The following is a 17,691-nucleotide window of genomic DNA, read 5'->3' on the forward strand; positions in this document are numbered from 1 at the left end:
TAAAAATATCAGCACTGTCTAACTTCTATGAGAAACTGAGAATCTAAAGCCCCATCTCTCAATGGGAATGCAATGCTGGAATCTCTGCTAGCGTCACATTCAAGGGAAGGGAACTTTCTATTGATGGTGCAAAGTTTATTGCTTTGAATTGGTTAAAAACACCCCCAAACTAACAAAAACCTATTTGCATACACTTTATCACTGCGTATATGTGTTCAGAATGAAAAAGGAAGGGAGAGATATAATTTAAATCTAGCTTCCTCCACAAAAAGAAAAGCAAATATCTGTAATTATGGGGCATTAAAACTCTTGATATGATCTCTAAAATTGGCAAAAAGAGTGAACCTACTATGACTTGGCTAGGCTGGTAAAAGTGTAGTTAACATTTAACAAAGAAAATTCACAGTTGTAATTTTGAAACAGTTTTTTTGAGGGAGGAAGCCATGTATAACTTCAGGTCAATTGTTACAGTTATCCTTGCATTGTAAAGGAATGGAAATAATCAGAAAAAATGGTTTTTGTAATGTTATTGTTAATAAGACAAAGTGGAAATGGAGTCATATACTTAGCAGGCTTTTATAAACGTTGGTTTGAAGAATGGCTGCCATGTAATGCAGGTGCAAAAATACTGTAATGGAAGCACAAATGTTTCTGGTGATATCTAAAGAATTTCTGGTTTTGACTTTAATGAGGTCTATTTACATACAGAAAAATGGAATCAGATACGAATTAGAATACTGTGTGACATTATATTCTGTAATAGATACATTTAAAAAGTTTTTTTAAATTTTCTGTTATATGTACATATTAAATGTCCTATCATAACTCAGAAGCTCAGTGCCAGTCATCTATTTTCTGTGTAGTGCTTTGGTTTGTTTCCCCAAGTGCCTTTTTTTTGTCCTAATCATAAGATTTTTTTTTTTTTTTATCATAATTAACAATTGCTGAGCAACATAGTGGAAAAATCTTTAATTCTGTTAGTGTGACTTTTTAAATTAGGTACACAAAACCCCACAGAAAAATCTGGAAAGTGAGTTTGGCAAAAACTGGTGAAGTAGAACTTGTTTTGATAAAAGCTGATCTATTTTATGAATGAAGGGCTGGGTGGGTGGTATTAGTGACGAAAGACCCAGTAGCAAAGATCCTAGTTAGGAACAGTGTGGAATTTAAAATGAGATATAAACATTTAGAGTGTTTTTCAGTATAAATTTTAAAACTAAAATAATAAAATTAGCAACCTGGTCTAATGGAAGGTGTTCCTCCCGTGGCAGGGGTATGGGAAATAGCTGATCTTCAGGGTCCCTTCAAACCCAAGTCATTCTATGATTCTGTTAATAAACATATTTCAGAAATAATTCAGATATTTTGTTACAGTTGTGTAACTTTTGAAATTGCTCACTGAAATAAGCGAAGGACAAGCAAACTTTATAAAACTGCTGCATTATGACAAAATATACTCGATGTTGGGTTTTTTAAAATGAACAAGATATTCTCAAATCCAGGTTTTAGATGCTAGCTAGGAGCCAGACATCTGAAGACAGAATAATGATAATTCTGTGTTGTAGTAATATAATAAAAGACTGTCTTATCTCTGGCATTTTAAGATAACTTATGAATTGGAAGCATTGACCATAATTTCTAGTTATCATTTTAAAAATTCAATATTGAGTGATTACAGTTTTTGGCTGCTAATTTCCAGCTAAATAGGCATGAAGTGTGTGTTTAAGAACCTTCATGATGATTTCCTATGCTTATATTATGTTCAAGTTCCTACCATAACTCTGCATTCTGGGCCCATCTGGCTGTCATTGTCAAGATCCATCTTAATTTACTGGCCACAGTCAGTTATCAGTTTTAGATAACTTCTTCAATTGTCATTTCTTGTTCCCATATACATTCGGTAATTTATGGAAGTTTAGAGTAAAAATGGGTAACAGCTTAATCTTGTTCATATCTGGTTGGTCTTTTTCAACTGGAAACAAGATAAGTACCCATTAAATGAAAGGTAGTTTGATAAAATCAACTTATTCTTAACTTGATGCCAAAAAAATAAGGTTTATTTTAAAGAGTTTGAAAGTATAAGTTTGGAGAAGGAGTTGCATTTACATGTTACTTTCTGAATATGTGATTTTTTTTTTTTTCAAAATGTCTATTAAAAATATTACTATATTAGTTCTGGAGGAAATATTTTTGTTATGGTCATATTATTTTAGCAGTGCACACATAACTCATACTGACATGAATGGAAGTTATGCATACATGTTAACAGTAAAATGCAGCATGTGTTCAAATCCATCATTTTGCCTAATTGTCTTGTTGCTTTGTGCTCTATCTCTGAGCATAAAAAAAAAAATCATCAATGCACTTTTTATTTTTTAGTAAGTGATACTTTAAAAAAAATGTGTATTGCATAGTGTGACAAAAGCCATGTTAATGTTTTTTAAAAAAGTATTTATCATCCACAGAAATATTTCAGTTGGCCTGAACTTCAAATTTGGTAGTTGGAAATATATCCTAAGACTACTTTTTCCAGACATTGTTTTCATTTTCTGAGAGTCCGCAAGTAGGAGCACAACCTCCTGAGAGCTTCACAAGGCTTGCCTAGAAAAGCTTATTCATTTTGTAACATGAAGAGCTTGAGGGTAGGAGAAGTTTCAGTGCTGTGATGTGGTGGAGGTTTGTCAGATGTTTCAGAAATGCCATATTTGTGGAGCATACTTCCATGACCACAATGCTTTCATACAGATCTCCTTTCCTATGTGGTGGTTCCTTCCAAAACTCATAAACCTGCTTGTAACAAAATTAGGTAGCTGTATGGATAGATAAATGAGTATTTATATAATACTAAAATTGCCTTATATATATATGGATGTGAAAAAAATGCCTGCCCTCATAGAAAGTGGGTTTTACTCTATGGGACAGATCATCTTTTTAGAAATGGTCAAAATTATTTTGCCTTTGGAAGATATAAAGTTTGACCTGGAGAGCCAAAAGTCATAAAAGAGAGTCTAATGGCATGTGGGGGAAAAGATATAAAAATGATTGTCACTCTTTTTTTAAGTTCAAGTTTTAAATTGTATGTGTTTTATCTTCAACTGCAACCTCTGGAGTTAAAAAGAAAACACAAAACTCCGACACCCAAGCCGTCCCCATCCCCTCCACCCCACTTTGTTATCAAAATTTGGTGTTTTCTTGGTTGAAAATATTGAAGTTAACTTTCTGTGATATTTATTCCATTTATTGTTTAAATACAAGGTTAAAAAATATTTCATCGTGGTTTTGCATTAATTTGATGATCTTTCAGTGAGTTAGTTACATGTGACAAACACTGCACTTAGTGAGTGACCATGTGATTAATCCCCCCAAAGACTGTACTTCATATTTTGACCTGAAGATCTGACAAGTCTTAATTTTTGAGATTCATTTGTTAATTACTGAGTGTTTCCTCTGTTAACTCAGCACGCTCAGTGCTCTGAAGCTTTCAGAGTATCCTGAATGATATTCTTGCCAAGTTTGAAAGGCAATTTCCTTGCCTTTAATAGAGTTCATGGCATCACCTGTGGGTATTGCTAAATCAGTTTTGTTGGAAGTGAGTTTGCCCTGAAATTCACTACAAATTTCCAGAAGAAAATATATTTTCCCTTATGTGGAATAAATCAGATGATTAGTAATGAAGCATTAAAGATCTCCTAATAAAAACCCAGCTACTAGTCATTTTATTCAGTAACAAAAATAGAACACTGCTGTGCTGTCCAAAAAATATATTTTAAATTAGATTTTGCAGTAAATTTTCTTACAGTGACAGGATAAAATTAAACATCCCTTCCTTTGTTTAAGTATGGTCGCAATTTTTTCAGTGAAAATAATAAATTGAATATTGCTTATCTCTGTTTTTCAGTAGGTTTATTCATTTAACAGCACCTGTGTATAGTCAGGGATGAAATATTTGTGAGAAGAAGGGGATGAAACGTTTTTCCCACCAAGAATTCAGTCCCAGCAGCTGCCACTCTGTGCAGAAGTGCTGAACACACAGTGCCCTTTGCCGGCTGGGGCAGTGGTTCAGCTGCTGCACCCGACAAGGAGAGGGCGTTTGGATTTGCCACTAGATGCCAGCCGTGGGTGCAAGACCATGGTCTGGAGCTGCTTGGTTCAACAAACTGAGTATGAGCAGCTCCACGGGGTGAGGAGGAAGCTTGTCCTGTTGGGAGGAGAATGTGCCTTGTCCTCTTACCTGTCACCTGGTCTGGCTGGTGCCCTCCTGCCTTGTAGAGCAAGAGCTTCAGGCGTGGAAAAGCATACAGATAGCTTCAAGTGGACTTTTCAGGATATTGCAGGGATGAAGAGGGTCTTTGAATGGATTCTGGAAGTCAGGGGTCACAGCCTAAGGGGCAGACTGTGTAAAATGTAAATCTGAAGAGTGAGAATTTGTATGGAAGTCAAAATGCTTTATGAAGCAAGTACAAGTGGCAGAAGTATAAGAAAGTTTACCATTCATCTGCTTTTCTGCAGACATCCTCTTTTTTTCCATCTGTAAATTTTACTGGAGTAGAAGTTGGGGATTTCACATCTTTGTAGCAGCTCAGCAGGAGTTGCAGCTCTGACAAGGGCTGTTGGATGTCCAGAGAATCCATCTAGACTTTTTTGTCCAGCACCTGGACAAATCAGCTCATGTCTCTGCCTTACATTCTCCTATTACTATTTCCATCCATCACCGTCTGAAACTGACACCTGGGGAGGGAACTCAACATGTTTGCCTTTATTTATGTCCCAATTGCTCCACCCTAAGAAGTTCTGACACCCACAGGATAGTGGTTTCTTCCTCGTTGCTGTGGGTACAGCAGTGGTGAAAAGTGCTTCTGAAATCTCTGTGAGTAGTAAATCCAGTGCATCTGGAATGTTTCAGGGTAATTATGTATGCAATTCACCTGCTCAGGGCAAGCACAGGCCAGAGGCATGGCACTCATTGACAGGAGAATCCCCGATGAAATTGCAGGGACCTACTTGCATGTAGTCATGAAGTTAATTTCCTTTTGTTGGGCTCTTCTATACAGCACGAAGGATGAGGAAAGCAATATAGCAAGGTAGGAGAAACTGGCAAGGTGATTTAAGGTTAGAACTACTCTTTGAAATGCATGGAACTTGCTCCTTAAAAGCACTTAAAAGGATGGTTTCCCTGCAGACCTGCCTGCTTTCTGTGGTACAGCCAGACAGAGCTTTCTCCTGCACCCATCATTTCCAAAGGAAAGCAGGAAGGGAGATAATCAGCTCTCTTGCCTATGCTGGAACCTGAGGTGTTTCACTAAAAGGTGTGGGCAAAGTTGCTTGGTTTATGCTCCTTTTCAATGTTAGTATATTCTAAAACCAGCCAGCCCCTACCTTGGGAATAGTTCTAGCCTAAATGAGCAGTAGTGGACCCGTGACACTAAAGGAGTCTCTTTGTAGTTTAAGCAAACACGCCAGAGTCAGATTTCTTATATTATTAATAAAGTATTATTTTGAAAGAAGAATAATTTAATTTTTTTTTCTACTTTTCCAGCTGTAGCACAGCCTATATTTGGAGAAAGATATCTATGATAATTTCTCTGACATGAATTCTTTAACATGTCTTTACTCAATGGGTTAGATAACAGAGCAGTGTATAAAGCTGTGAAGAGAAAAATAATTTTCAGAAAGTAGTTTACTATTTTTTTATAATTTTATCAGAAAGATTATTTTGACTTGTTTCAGCTGTGGTAACTATAAACATGTTCAGATAGCAAGTTGCTTGTCTCAAAAATTGTACCAATTCAAATACAGAACACTAGACTGTTTTTGAGTAACCTGTGGATTGCTTCAATTTAATTGTAGGATTCATGCTGAGAGTGTAGAGAGTCATATCCCAAGTTAAATACAAACAAAACAGCAGGATGTTGATACAACTGTGACTTCCATAGGAAGTAGTTAGAATGGTAATGTGGTCTCCTAACTTGGGTGAAAAGTCTCTTGTGACTGTTTTTGCCCCACAGACCTGTAACACAGCATGCCTTGACTAACATTTTTGACACCAACTTGCAAACACCATAAAGATTAGAGAAGGCCAAATGAAGGCTTTGTTCTCTGGAACAGAAGCTTTCTTGACTAAAATGAAAAGATGTTTTTCTTTTGTAAACAACGAAGGGGCACTAAGCAATAAAATGTTTCTCTCTGTGAGAATAGAATGAGTGAGCTGTTTACTTGTTGAAGTGCTTCTCTTAAAGACATATGAGTGTCACCAAGTTCTTACTTGCGAGTACTTCCTCCTATGTTCAGACTAAAGGATAGTATACTTTGATTTTATTCTATAAGATTCATAATTAAAGTTCCATCAGCATGGGAAGCAAATTTCTTTTCTTCATTTTGTTCTTGTTAAGTCATAATTTACTTTCAAAATAGGTCGCCTGCTATTGAAGGTTAGTAAGATCAGTTTAGGATTTCTCCAGACTGTGATATGAGAGGCTGTCTTTTGCTTACTTGTACATTAATATCCAAGTAAAGGAAGTTGGATCCTCTCTCATTGTTTCTTGTCCCCTTTAGACAGCGGGAGAGGGCAGTAGCAACCTTTTCAAAGTGTTTCCCTCCCAGGGAGACAATGTCTTCCTCTCTGGTATGGAAAGGTAGCAGTGCTTGTGTCACAGAGGCAAAACAGAAGGAGTTCAAACATATTCCACACAATGCATACTATAGTTATAATAATTAGGCATACTTTTCTGAGCTAGAAAATGAGTCTGGCTTGTTTTCTTCATTTCATAAGAATTTTGCGTCTAGTTGTACAAGTGATGTTTCAGGTTCCTTTGATCCACGTGATTTGAGGCACCTGCCAGGCAGAAGGAGAATTTGGTGGTCATTCCCACTCTGCATTCTAGGAGCGCACTTTGCTTTCCAGTTTTGTTGCCACTGTTCTTTACCCATTCTGGTACCATGCCTCAATAGAAAAATAACATTCAGTGCTCCAGCAAACATTTTATGTTGGAAATTCTACAATACTTTTCAGGGGTTTAGTGCTTTCCCCAGGACCTGAATGGTAGAGAGATCAAGGGGATCCTGCAGCTGCTTTATGAGGGAGAGACTTAAAAGACTTCTGGCTCTGGGGAGGGTAAGGCAGGGGGAGGATATGTTTGAAGTTTGAAGAATCAGAAAGGAAGGCATAAACTCAGTGTAGAGCTGTTGTTTGCCAGATCTCCCAGCATGAGGAGTATCAGACACTTGCTGAAGTTAATCAGTGATCGATTAGAAGGGGAGAAGTGCTGCTTTGTGGAGTGGTTGGTTGGTGGCCTTCAGGAACTTGCTTCCACAGAGACATCAGCTGATTCAAGGAGGGGTTAGACAAATTCATAGACAGGAGCTGGCTCTTTATGGACTTTTTATACTCCTTGGCTGTTGTTCTTGACCTGTGCTCCTAAAATTTATTTTCTCTCAGCAATATCAGCCCTTTCCTCCCATATTGCTCAATTTCACTGAAACACATAGTGATGATTTCTAATCCCTTTTTATTTTTTTTTAAAGAACCAGTTATATTAAGTCTACTAATACAATATAGAAAAACCAGTGGCTGCACTTTGAATGGCTTTTTGTGTCTTCTGTTGCTCTATAGTGTATAAGTGGATTTACAAGATGATGTAAGTGACAAAATGATTGGTTTAAAGTGCAGGTTATAAGTGAGATATGACAGTTACATGACATTCTCTAGTGATTGAACCACTTAGAAGCCAGGCAGGATTAAGTGTTTCAGGTTTACAGGTGTTTTAAACTGCTTGAAGGATGTGGAGATGCAGAGTATTCTAGTCTTTTGTAATGTGAATGAAAATTTGAAGAAACAACTGCAGTTGAAAATCATTACTTTTGCTTCTCCCGTTATTTCCTTTTTCTGTTTAAATCAATCTCTTTAAATTAAAACGCTTTTCTGTTTTTTATGTATAAGTATGTTAGGGGTTAGAATTTTCTAAGGAAGCTTGTTATTTTTATCTGACCTTAGATTACTGAGCAGTTTAGCAATCTTAACTTCTAGATAAAGAAGCAAAAGTGAATATGCTATCTACTAAGTATTAAGCACTTTTTGTCTGGTTTCTATTGCACAACTTCTTTATTTGCAATGTTAGAAAATATAGGGAATAAAAGCATTTTATGGACAGAACAATACTATAGGAAAAGATTGTACTCTGCAATTAGTGATCTTGACAAAGCTATATATATACTTCGTTTTAAACCTACCTTAAAAATGCTTTTCTTACGTAAAAAATTAATGATGGTAAAAATTATTAAATAGGATGGCATTTATTTTGAAGTTCAGCTAGCATGGGAATGTAGAGGCCTCCACCTCTGATAATACACTCCAAAGAGGGAATGGCTCAAAAGCCAGAAAGGAAGGAGTAGGAGGCTGAAAGTAAGAAAAAAGAAAGAAAAAGTTAGCCTTCTGTTTCATGGATTTTTTTAAAAGCTGACTGAATTACACCCTTGTCTGCTGAAACCCTCTTAGTGTAATTCCCATTGGCCTCCGTGACACCTAGGGCAGCACTGATCAACTGCAGGCTCCCATATTCCTAACCTCGGCCAACTCAGTATGATTCTAGCAGATGTTTCTGCATATTAAACCTCAAAACATGATGGGTCAGGGTTTTGGGTTTTTTTTTACATATTTGAGACCCAGGCCATGCAATTCAATGATAGGAATTATGAGCTGAAGGTCTCCCCAGTGGGATAAATGCTGAACTTAATGTAAATTCAGATCTTTGAAGATGGAAAACCAAAGAAATTTTAAAGGTTTGGATCATTTACACTAAACTCGTGGATTGTTCTTTAATATTGCATAAAGATACGAAATATAAAATGTGCTTAGAAATGCATGTTTTCTGTTAGAAGGAAAAGGTCTTATAAAGTCAGGAGAGAACAGAGTCAGAAGCAATCAAACAGAAACAGTTTTCTTAGCAGCAGAAGGAAAAGGTTTGATTAGGTTTGAAGGCTTTCTCTGCCTTCCCATTACTCCTTAGGTGATGTGAAGTAAATCCACTGCTACCTTCTTCCTTCTTCCTTCCCATGCCCCCAGCAAAGCAAGTACTTCTCTCTGTGCTGTGGAAAAACACATCTAAATTCCTATTCTTTAGTTCCCTCCAGTTGTGTTCTCTCAGGTGATAAGGTGCAAGGTGTGCTTGAAGTTTAGCGCTCTGTTGTCCAAGAGGTGATTCTCTAATGTGCCTTCTCTTGTGCTTTGTAAGGTGTGAGCTCGCAGGGCCATAAGTACCATTTACTCTTTTATTTAACTTATATAGTGACACCTGTAAAAATTTATCCTCCTAGAGGGCTGTACCTTTATCTTGAAATGAGTCAAAAAGTTTGTCTTTTGGAGAAGGAGACGCACTTGTGGTTGGTGGTGTTTGTGCCCTCCCACTAAACTGTGGGTAGATTACTGATTGTGACCGTGACAAGGCTGATCCATCCCCTTTATTAATACAGTGCCAGCTATAATGGGCTCCCATCCATTAATAATAAACAAGATAATAATAAAAACATGCATGATGTAATCACTGTCAGAGCTAGCTAAACTATGCGAATGTGGAAACATTTCAGCAAAAGCAGAATTCTTCAAATACAATTGGCAAAATACGGCATAGCACACAAAAATGTGCTAAAGCACTACCTTCTTAAGGAACAACACCTCTCCTTTCAATGCCCTGTTGGTGTTTAGGAGAGACTAACAGATCATGAATTATGTGATGACAGTGGAAATCAGGATGAGCTCATCTCAGTTTTCTCTGATTGTGAACAAAGCTGGCTAAATCCACACTGTTGTGCAGTATACCAGGGTATCTTAGCAAAGAAAGCCCCTATTTAAGAAGGTACATTATATAAGTCTGTGCCAAATCCTATAGTCAAGCTGATTTGTTCAGCATAAACATCACCTTAAAAGGGCGCCTTGGCTTGCTTCCGTAGGGTGAAGTGGCTTCAACTGAATAGATAAACTTTTCAAGGTGAAACAAAAGCTGGGTGACAGTACAAATTTATGCAGAATATCTTTAGTGAAAGACTTTTTAGTTGTTGGCAAATAGAAATGTTACTTTTTTAGAGGAGCTTGCATAATTTTAGTAGGAGTACTATGCTTATTGTGTTACATTTTAGTATTAAATGTTTATTGGGAGTTGCAAGTGAAAGGTTTGATATATTTTTTCTTTCATATTTAATAATGATTTTCTCAAAACCCATCCAGTTTCAGTTTTGTAAATGTGTAGATACTAAGGGGGAAACTGTGATTTATTGGCTTAGATTAGAAATGTAAAATACTTTTTTGTGGTTAAACTCTTCCCAGTTTCTAACCACTCCTACCTCAAACATGTAGTTTATCATTGTTGCATTCAGCTCTGACCAAAATTAGGCCACACAGGACTCTGATGATCACCATATTGCTAAAATCATTCTAGTTATGATGGATTGTTCTTCTCTACTTCCCAAAAAACTTGCATAGTTTGCAAACCAGCTTCCATGATTCTCGTCTTCTAGGTGGGAGGGGGAAATGTAGATTGATCTGACAGAGACTGTCATTAAATGTGCTACTTTGTTCATTTGGTTTCCAACCTCCTTGCCTTTATTATGGTTGGGGAACTGAGATAGTGAGTAGAAAATGTCAAAGGAAGGGTTTATTGTGTGAGGAGACTTTGTGGTAGTTATGTTCACCTGTCTGCATGTTATGGCAAACTGTGTCCCAGAGGCTGGTTAGGTGCAGCTGATAGGGAGAACTTTTAAAATAAAAGGAATTTTTACTCTGACTCTAAAAGCTCCAAAATACAGAATTCTCTCATCCTGTTAATTTGTGAATATTTTTTATGAGCTGGACAACTTCATCCAGCTCTTGCAGGACTGCTTTGAGAAGTTTTCTGTGTGGTCAGTAAACAAAAGTTAAACAGTTGATGTCTGTGAGGTCTAGACCAGGAGCTGGTGTTGGGATTAGTGTGAAATTCAGTAGCAAAAAGCAGAGATTATTATGTAACACCTAAAGAGTAGAAGCCCAAGAAGCAGGGTAGATCATCATCTAACATCCAGCAACCTGATACCCTCTTAGCAGGGTGGAAAATGCTCTGACAATCATAAGCTTAAAGAAAAGACTTTTCACCTAATGAAAAATGTTTAAACTTGAAGCAGGCATGAAATAACTTGACTGCTTTCCAGTTTTGTTTTGGGTGCCCATTACCCTCTGCGCCCACCTGGATTATTTTGTCAACAACTGAAAGGAAACTGCTGAAATGAAACCAGAATATTTTCTGGTTCTTGGCTATGCATCCCACCCAGGTACCCACTGCTCTCACAAAAGTATTACAAAGATCCAATCAGGAGGGAAATTTACCTACAGGATTTTCACAATTATATTGAGAGAATTTATAATTTTTTCTCTCAGAATAATTTCCCTTCAACACTTCAATACGGTGATGTTTTGTTTAGTCTAATGTAGGTTTTTTGGTAGTATCTAGTCTAAAAATGAATCTAATTAACAGATGAGTTTAGGAAATCCCTCCTGTAATTTGGCAACTAAATGAATAGGGGATATCAGTATCTGACAAGCAAGTTCCACTTAAGGCTAATGTAACTATTACCTCATTAGTACAACTTTTCATTCTTCAAATAAAACCTTTATTGAATTTAAAATATGTATTTGACGAAGGACTAGCTGAACTTATGTGAAATTGGCTTTGTGAAATTATACTGCCTTTATTGATACAGACTAGCTTTATAAATGTTTATCTTAATTATGTTTTATTGTGATTAAAAAAGATTGCAGATACTCTGCCATTTTTGTAAAGTGAGCTGTTGGAGCTTTTTTGTTCAAGATGGGGGTAGGGTATGGAGAATAGTCCAGCTCCAGAGAGGAGGCCCCTCTCAGGCCATATGAATCCACTTACATGTAAATTGCTTGTCTATATGAATTAAGGTGAAGGTTATGAAAGAACTGCATTTCTGTGTTTATTGTAGGATTTTTGACAGTCTCTTTCCTCTTTCAAGTAAATTTGGCTTAAGTCCACAGTCAGTACAGTTTTAAGTAAACTCCTCTTTTGTTACATTAACAAGGTTATAACATCACTGAGGCAGATTTCCAGCTGCATGAATTGAGGCCTGAGCATGCAGACTGAGGGGATAATTAAAACCTTAGGGTGAGTGAGTTAAACTACCAACTAAAATTGGATAAAAGGCTAATTGTCCATAGCAACACAGTGCATGTTTCTAAATATCTGTGAAATAAAGATAAATATTCGTGGTCTTTTAATTCCTTTTAAATGCTCAGATTCAGATTATATTTTAGGGCATAACAAAAATCTAGAGAAAGTAAATAGAAGGCCAAAGAATTATTTCCCAGATACTGTTTTATTTGAGTTATTAATTGAAAAACAGAATCCTTTTGAAGACTTCAGTTATTTTCTGACTTTCTTTAAAATTCAGGAAGCATTTTTGTGTAGGAAGTATGAGCTTCACTGTGTGATACAGTATATCAGAATGGACTGGTCGGTGCTTTGTCAAAATTTGTCATATCTCTTTTTCCTTCCTCCTTTTTTTCATTATTGAGAGTGGAGTTACATACCTTTGGTGACCTTCAAGAAGATGACATAGAGTCAGGCAAGATGATACATTACCACAAAGTTAAAAAAACAAAATGGGTTGTAATGGCAGCTTGTACTGAACTAAATGAATTGTGAAGGCCCATTTGTTATTCATTAGGAGAAGCAGAGCAGATACTGTTCTGCCTTCATAGGGAGCCTTTAAACTTAAGGTCATTTTACACTAGTACCCTTGTGGCATGGACAGCATTTAATACATTTTTAACAGCTTTTACATTTCCATGGTTTGCAGCAGTGCTTGTTGAATCATTTCTCTAATGAAGGTGTTTTAAAGTAGTTTAGAGTTACTTTGGGGGAAAAAAAACAGGAAAAAAAAGAAATGATTGGGTTGATGAAGTGACTTTATATACTAAAGAGCTAAGCAGGCAGAACACATTGCTGTAGAGTAATGCATGCTGATTCCCCTGCTGCAGAAGTACATCCCTGGGGAACTGTGCTTTTTTGTTGTTGTTGATTTTGTGTGGGGAGGCCTGTTTTTTAACATGTAAGTAGAATTAAAGTAGTTTTTTTTCAGAGTGGTCATTCCTTTGGGGAAGGAAGGTCTGAAGATAGAAATTTAGGCATATTTTTGAGCTGTTTCTGAGTTGCTCAGGAGTCTGATGGAGAACATTCAACATTTTAGCATTTTTTTGGGAAAGTGTGCATAATGTCTATCATAACCATTGATGTGGGCATCTGAGGAACCCATCATAAAATGAACGTGGAGTGGAGGGTAGAATTTTACTGATCAAAATAAATGTTGATTATTTCATTGCCCCTCAAATGGTTCAGTGGTGCTGTGGAAAGTCAAAGCAGAAAGGTAGGTACTAATATGAAACACTCTGAGAATAATTTTTTCAAAAGTGCTGAACAATTCTAAAATTTTATTGACTTAAAGAATGATTTGTAACTCTAAAGAAAGGTTTAATAACCCCAGCTAAAGAAAGTAATCATTTCACAAGCTCATGTTTTATTTTAGGTGATAGCCTTTCATATTTACTCCTTCAAATTATGTTGTGGATTTAGCTGTCAAAAGCCAAATTACAGTGACCTTATATTTGCTCAAAATATTAGAACACAAATGATGTACTGAATTTCAAGAAATGTTTACAAATAAACTTAATTAAGACAATGCTAATTTAAATGTATGATGGTATTCCTTCCTGCAGCCAGTCCATCCTTTATTTTCTTGTTTAGCAGATTAGCAGCATTCATTCTTTGCTTCATTGCACGTGCCTTTCACTGCAGTTTTTTTATTGATTTTATTGTTTCGTGAGGCTAGATTCTGACAAAGTGCATGTGGATCCCAATCAGCATTTGAGGAAGAAAAATTACTTATTCTTTGAAGAGCAGAACTGTATTTTTTCTGAGATTTTGAACAATACATATTTTAACATTGAAAGGCTATCCATCTTTAGAAAATGGCAAGCTCTAAATAACACTATAAATGCAACGATGATTGCTTTTAGTTAAGGAAAGAGAGAGTAGAATGTAAGAGGCTGTGAACTCTACAAATCTTGTTGTTTGAACTATATATGTTTTCAATAAAATTAGATTCCATTAATGTAAGTTTAATGTTCAGTTGCAGCAGTATTACTGACTTTCCCTCTAAGAGAAATATTTGTCTTCTTTTATCTTTTCACTCGCTCCATGCAGTCATTGGTGGCTTGTGAATTAAAGATGTTTTAATGAAAACTGCTTTAATCTCTCTAAGGTTTTAAAAGTTCATCACACATTTGAAAATACAGACTGGCAATATATGTCCATTAAACATGTCAAGAGTAGTTTTGTTTGGTCAGAAAATGAACCCCGTTACTTTTGTCATTCTAGATTTCTGAATGTGCAGTGGAGGGGCTGTTATCATCCTGTGTCCAAGTGATAACCTAAGAAAGGCACAGTGCCACTGCTTTCATTTGTAAAAGTATATAAAGAGAATAGAAAGAATTCTGTGAAGGCCAGGCATACTTACCATAGGAATTCTAAACTGGGCTATGGTATGAATTTTAATTTTTCTTTTCAAGCAAATACATGTAATTAATGGTAGTCATACTGCATTGCCTGAAACAGTTTACTTTTGATTTATTGTACCTTACAACTTTATTTTTGTGGTTTTATCTTATTTTTCAGAAATGTAAAATGAAGAACATCCATGTAAAAGGGGAGTTCCAATATTAACTACCTAAGACACTTTGATGTTGTCCCTTTAGCACAGAGCTGTCTCCCGAGTTTAGGACTGTACTCCCCCCAGTTCTGAAGCTGCTTCTGGTCCAGTCCTGACTCAACCACCTCTTGGTTGCCATTGCTTGGGCATCTCATTAACATCTTCAGATGGATTTTGTAGCAGCTGTGGTCAATAAAACACGAGGCAGCCAAAACAATTCCCATGTGCCTCCAGAATGTTCTCTGCATTGTGTGTCACTAGGATGGCCCCTGTGACAGTACTGTGCCAATTGGGGCATTCCTACAGCAATTCCAGATGTTTATTCTGCCCCTGGAAAGCAATACATTTAGTCACATGTTTTGATTCAGGCAAAAGTTCCAGAGTTTGAACAGGTTAAAAAACCACAACAAACCAAAGCAAATGAAACAAAAATAATCTCTTCAACACTGGCACACATCACACAGTTCGCAGTAATGACTTTTGAGTAGGGACACTGGGAGGAGAAAAATCTTTTCTAGAAGGGATGTTCATATTAACATCCTGTTACAATGAGTCTGTTGAGACCTCCAAAATTAAATTAATATTCACTAAAATAAGACATTAAATTTGTGTCAGCTGATCTGCAGTTATCTTTGAGTTTGCCTTCTATAAGCACTGTAAGGAGAGTTTGCTTGTAGAAGTCTTCACAAACCCACTAAATCTTTAGCTTGTTTTAAATAATGGTGGCTGTGTGCATCCCTGAGTGAAATTGATTATAAAAATTGTCTACCCCAGTCTCTGGAAAGGCATGTAAAAACCCCAGACACAGGTGATAGGCAGGCCAACTTTTATAAGAAACAGCTTTTTTCCTACCCTGCATTTTTTAAAAGTAGCTAGGTTTTGTGATAGTAGGAGCGTACCTGTGGTGGCTTACTTTCTTTGATCCTGTGCAAGTCAGCCCTGTGAGTGATGTCATGCATCCGGGCAGACTGACAGTTTTACCTCTCGTTCAGAATAAAGTGGCTCCTTTTGCTGTGGCACAGAAGAGACGTGGTGTGGTAGGATTTGTGGGAATCTGCTAATGGTTAGAGCTTTGCAGTGTGCCTGCTTCCATCTAGGATAGCTGAATCTATGTCTGTGCAAATAATCAAGTTTGACTGAATTGTTATTAGGTATTATAAAAATAAATTGAAACACATATTGAAAGGCTAGATACATGGTAATCCACAGGCAAAGTCTAGCAGTGGTTGTGGTTTTTTCTGTGTTATTCTGTTATCATAAAGCAAGCAAGGAGTTGCTTTAAAGAGAGTGTAAGGAAAATAGCCTGACTTGGAAAACTCAGTATTGTGGTAAATCTGGCAAGACTATGAGAGGAAGAAAATCTTCTTCACTTATATTCCTTCAGGTGACTAAAACTCAGACTGATAAGAACAGTGGCAGGTTAATTGACCGCCAGGTAAAAGATTCATGTTGAGAACTGATATCCTGCCTCATGAAGCAATGAACTGATTTCTATACCAAGTGATTCCTTGGACACTGACCACTGTGGTTGGAACATGTTTTCTAGATGAGAAAGACCATAAATTCTTCTTTGTAGAATGTACATGAAAACAATGTAAATGCATACAGAGAATATTTGATGTGTTCTAATCCCAGTGCTGCTACACCACTTGTTTCTAAATCAGTTGAACCACAAAGCAATCAGGTGGGGATCTCCAAAAAAAAAAAGCAGGCATGGATAATACAGAGTGTAATATCAGTCCTGTGTTTGTATAGGTGAGTGTTTATACCAGCTCAAGGTGAAGAACAGCAAGTTCCAGGGTCCTACATGCCAAATCTGTGGAAATCCTGGAAAACTCTATAGTTGCCTAAATTAAGGAAGCAGTACTGGGACAAGAGCTGAGCTCAAATGAACTGCACAGTAATGTATATTCTTTCTGAAATATTAATGTACTACACTTCATAGGCAGGCGATTGTAACAGTCAAAAGTTAGTTGTTGAAGTCAAAGTCAAGAAAAGGAAAGTGAAGACATTAATTAAGATGTATAAGAGGGAAAAGCTTTGTCAAAACAAAAGGAAACACTCTGCAGTGAGAAAAAAAGTATTTGTCTGAAATCTGGTACAAGCTAGTTTTTCTTCCATTGGAAGGTAGGGGAATTGTCTACGGAATTTTGAGGCTGTGGAGGGTTTAAGCTGTATGACCTTCAGAGATTTCGACAGTGTGACTGGCTCCGTTGGAGTCACGACTGGGACAGTCTGGGGGTAGCAAAGCATGTTTTCTTAGGGAAAACAGTAGAGATACCAGCTGTTGTTAGGAACCATCATGTCAGTAACATGAGGTGAATTGATAACTATTACCTTAAAATTCCTAGTATCAGAGATCATTTTTTTTCCGCTAGTGGAAATGAGTGATCTGATCTTCAGCTAGTTTATAACTAGAGTTTGGATCTTGTAATACAGCTGAACAAGCTAACAGATTTCAGTGGGGAAAAGCTCCTGGTTAAATGAAGTGAGCTGCGAGAAGCAGTAGTCATGACACAGTTGGGCAGAGACAGATGTGCAGATGAATAACTGAAATGAATAGCAGGCACCCTTAGAGGGCTGGTTAATCTGCCAGGAGAGAGTCTGTCTCTTTTCTACCCACTAGTACATCAGCTCATAAAAAATACAAATGAGCCCAGTAGCAGCAAGAGCCTTAAGATCTGCTTCCTCATTAGTGAAACTTCAGAGAAGCATTCCCTATAGCTCTGTATCTTTTTCTACCTTTCAAGCAAAGTTGTTAGCCAAAACTATGTAGACTGAGTTCTTGGGGTAGGGGGAGAGAGAGTAGTGGAATGAATCTATAAAAAGAAGAGTTTATGTTGAATTATTTTGGTAAACAGTATATTTAAGGGTTTTAATGATGAAAAAGATATTATATTTGATAAATGGTTTTTGTAATTTGGAGATGGACTGTCCTGT

At 36.8% G+C, this 17,691-nt stretch overlaps 1 protein-coding gene across 17 annotated transcripts in view; it reads left to right on the plus strand.

The window, feature by feature from the left end:
- ERC2 (ELKS/RAB6-interacting/CAST family member 2) overlaps nucleotides 1-17,691 on the plus strand; it is a 430,969-nt gene that overhangs the window by 229,308 nt on the left and 183,970 nt on the right. The window lies entirely within an intron of this gene.

The sequence above is a fragment of the Corvus moneduloides genome, chromosome 11 (genome assembly GCF_009650955.1).
Source record: "Corvus moneduloides isolate bCorMon1 chromosome 11, bCorMon1.pri, whole genome shotgun sequence".
Lineage (NCBI taxonomy): Eukaryota > Metazoa > Chordata > Aves > Passeriformes > Corvidae > Corvus > Corvus moneduloides.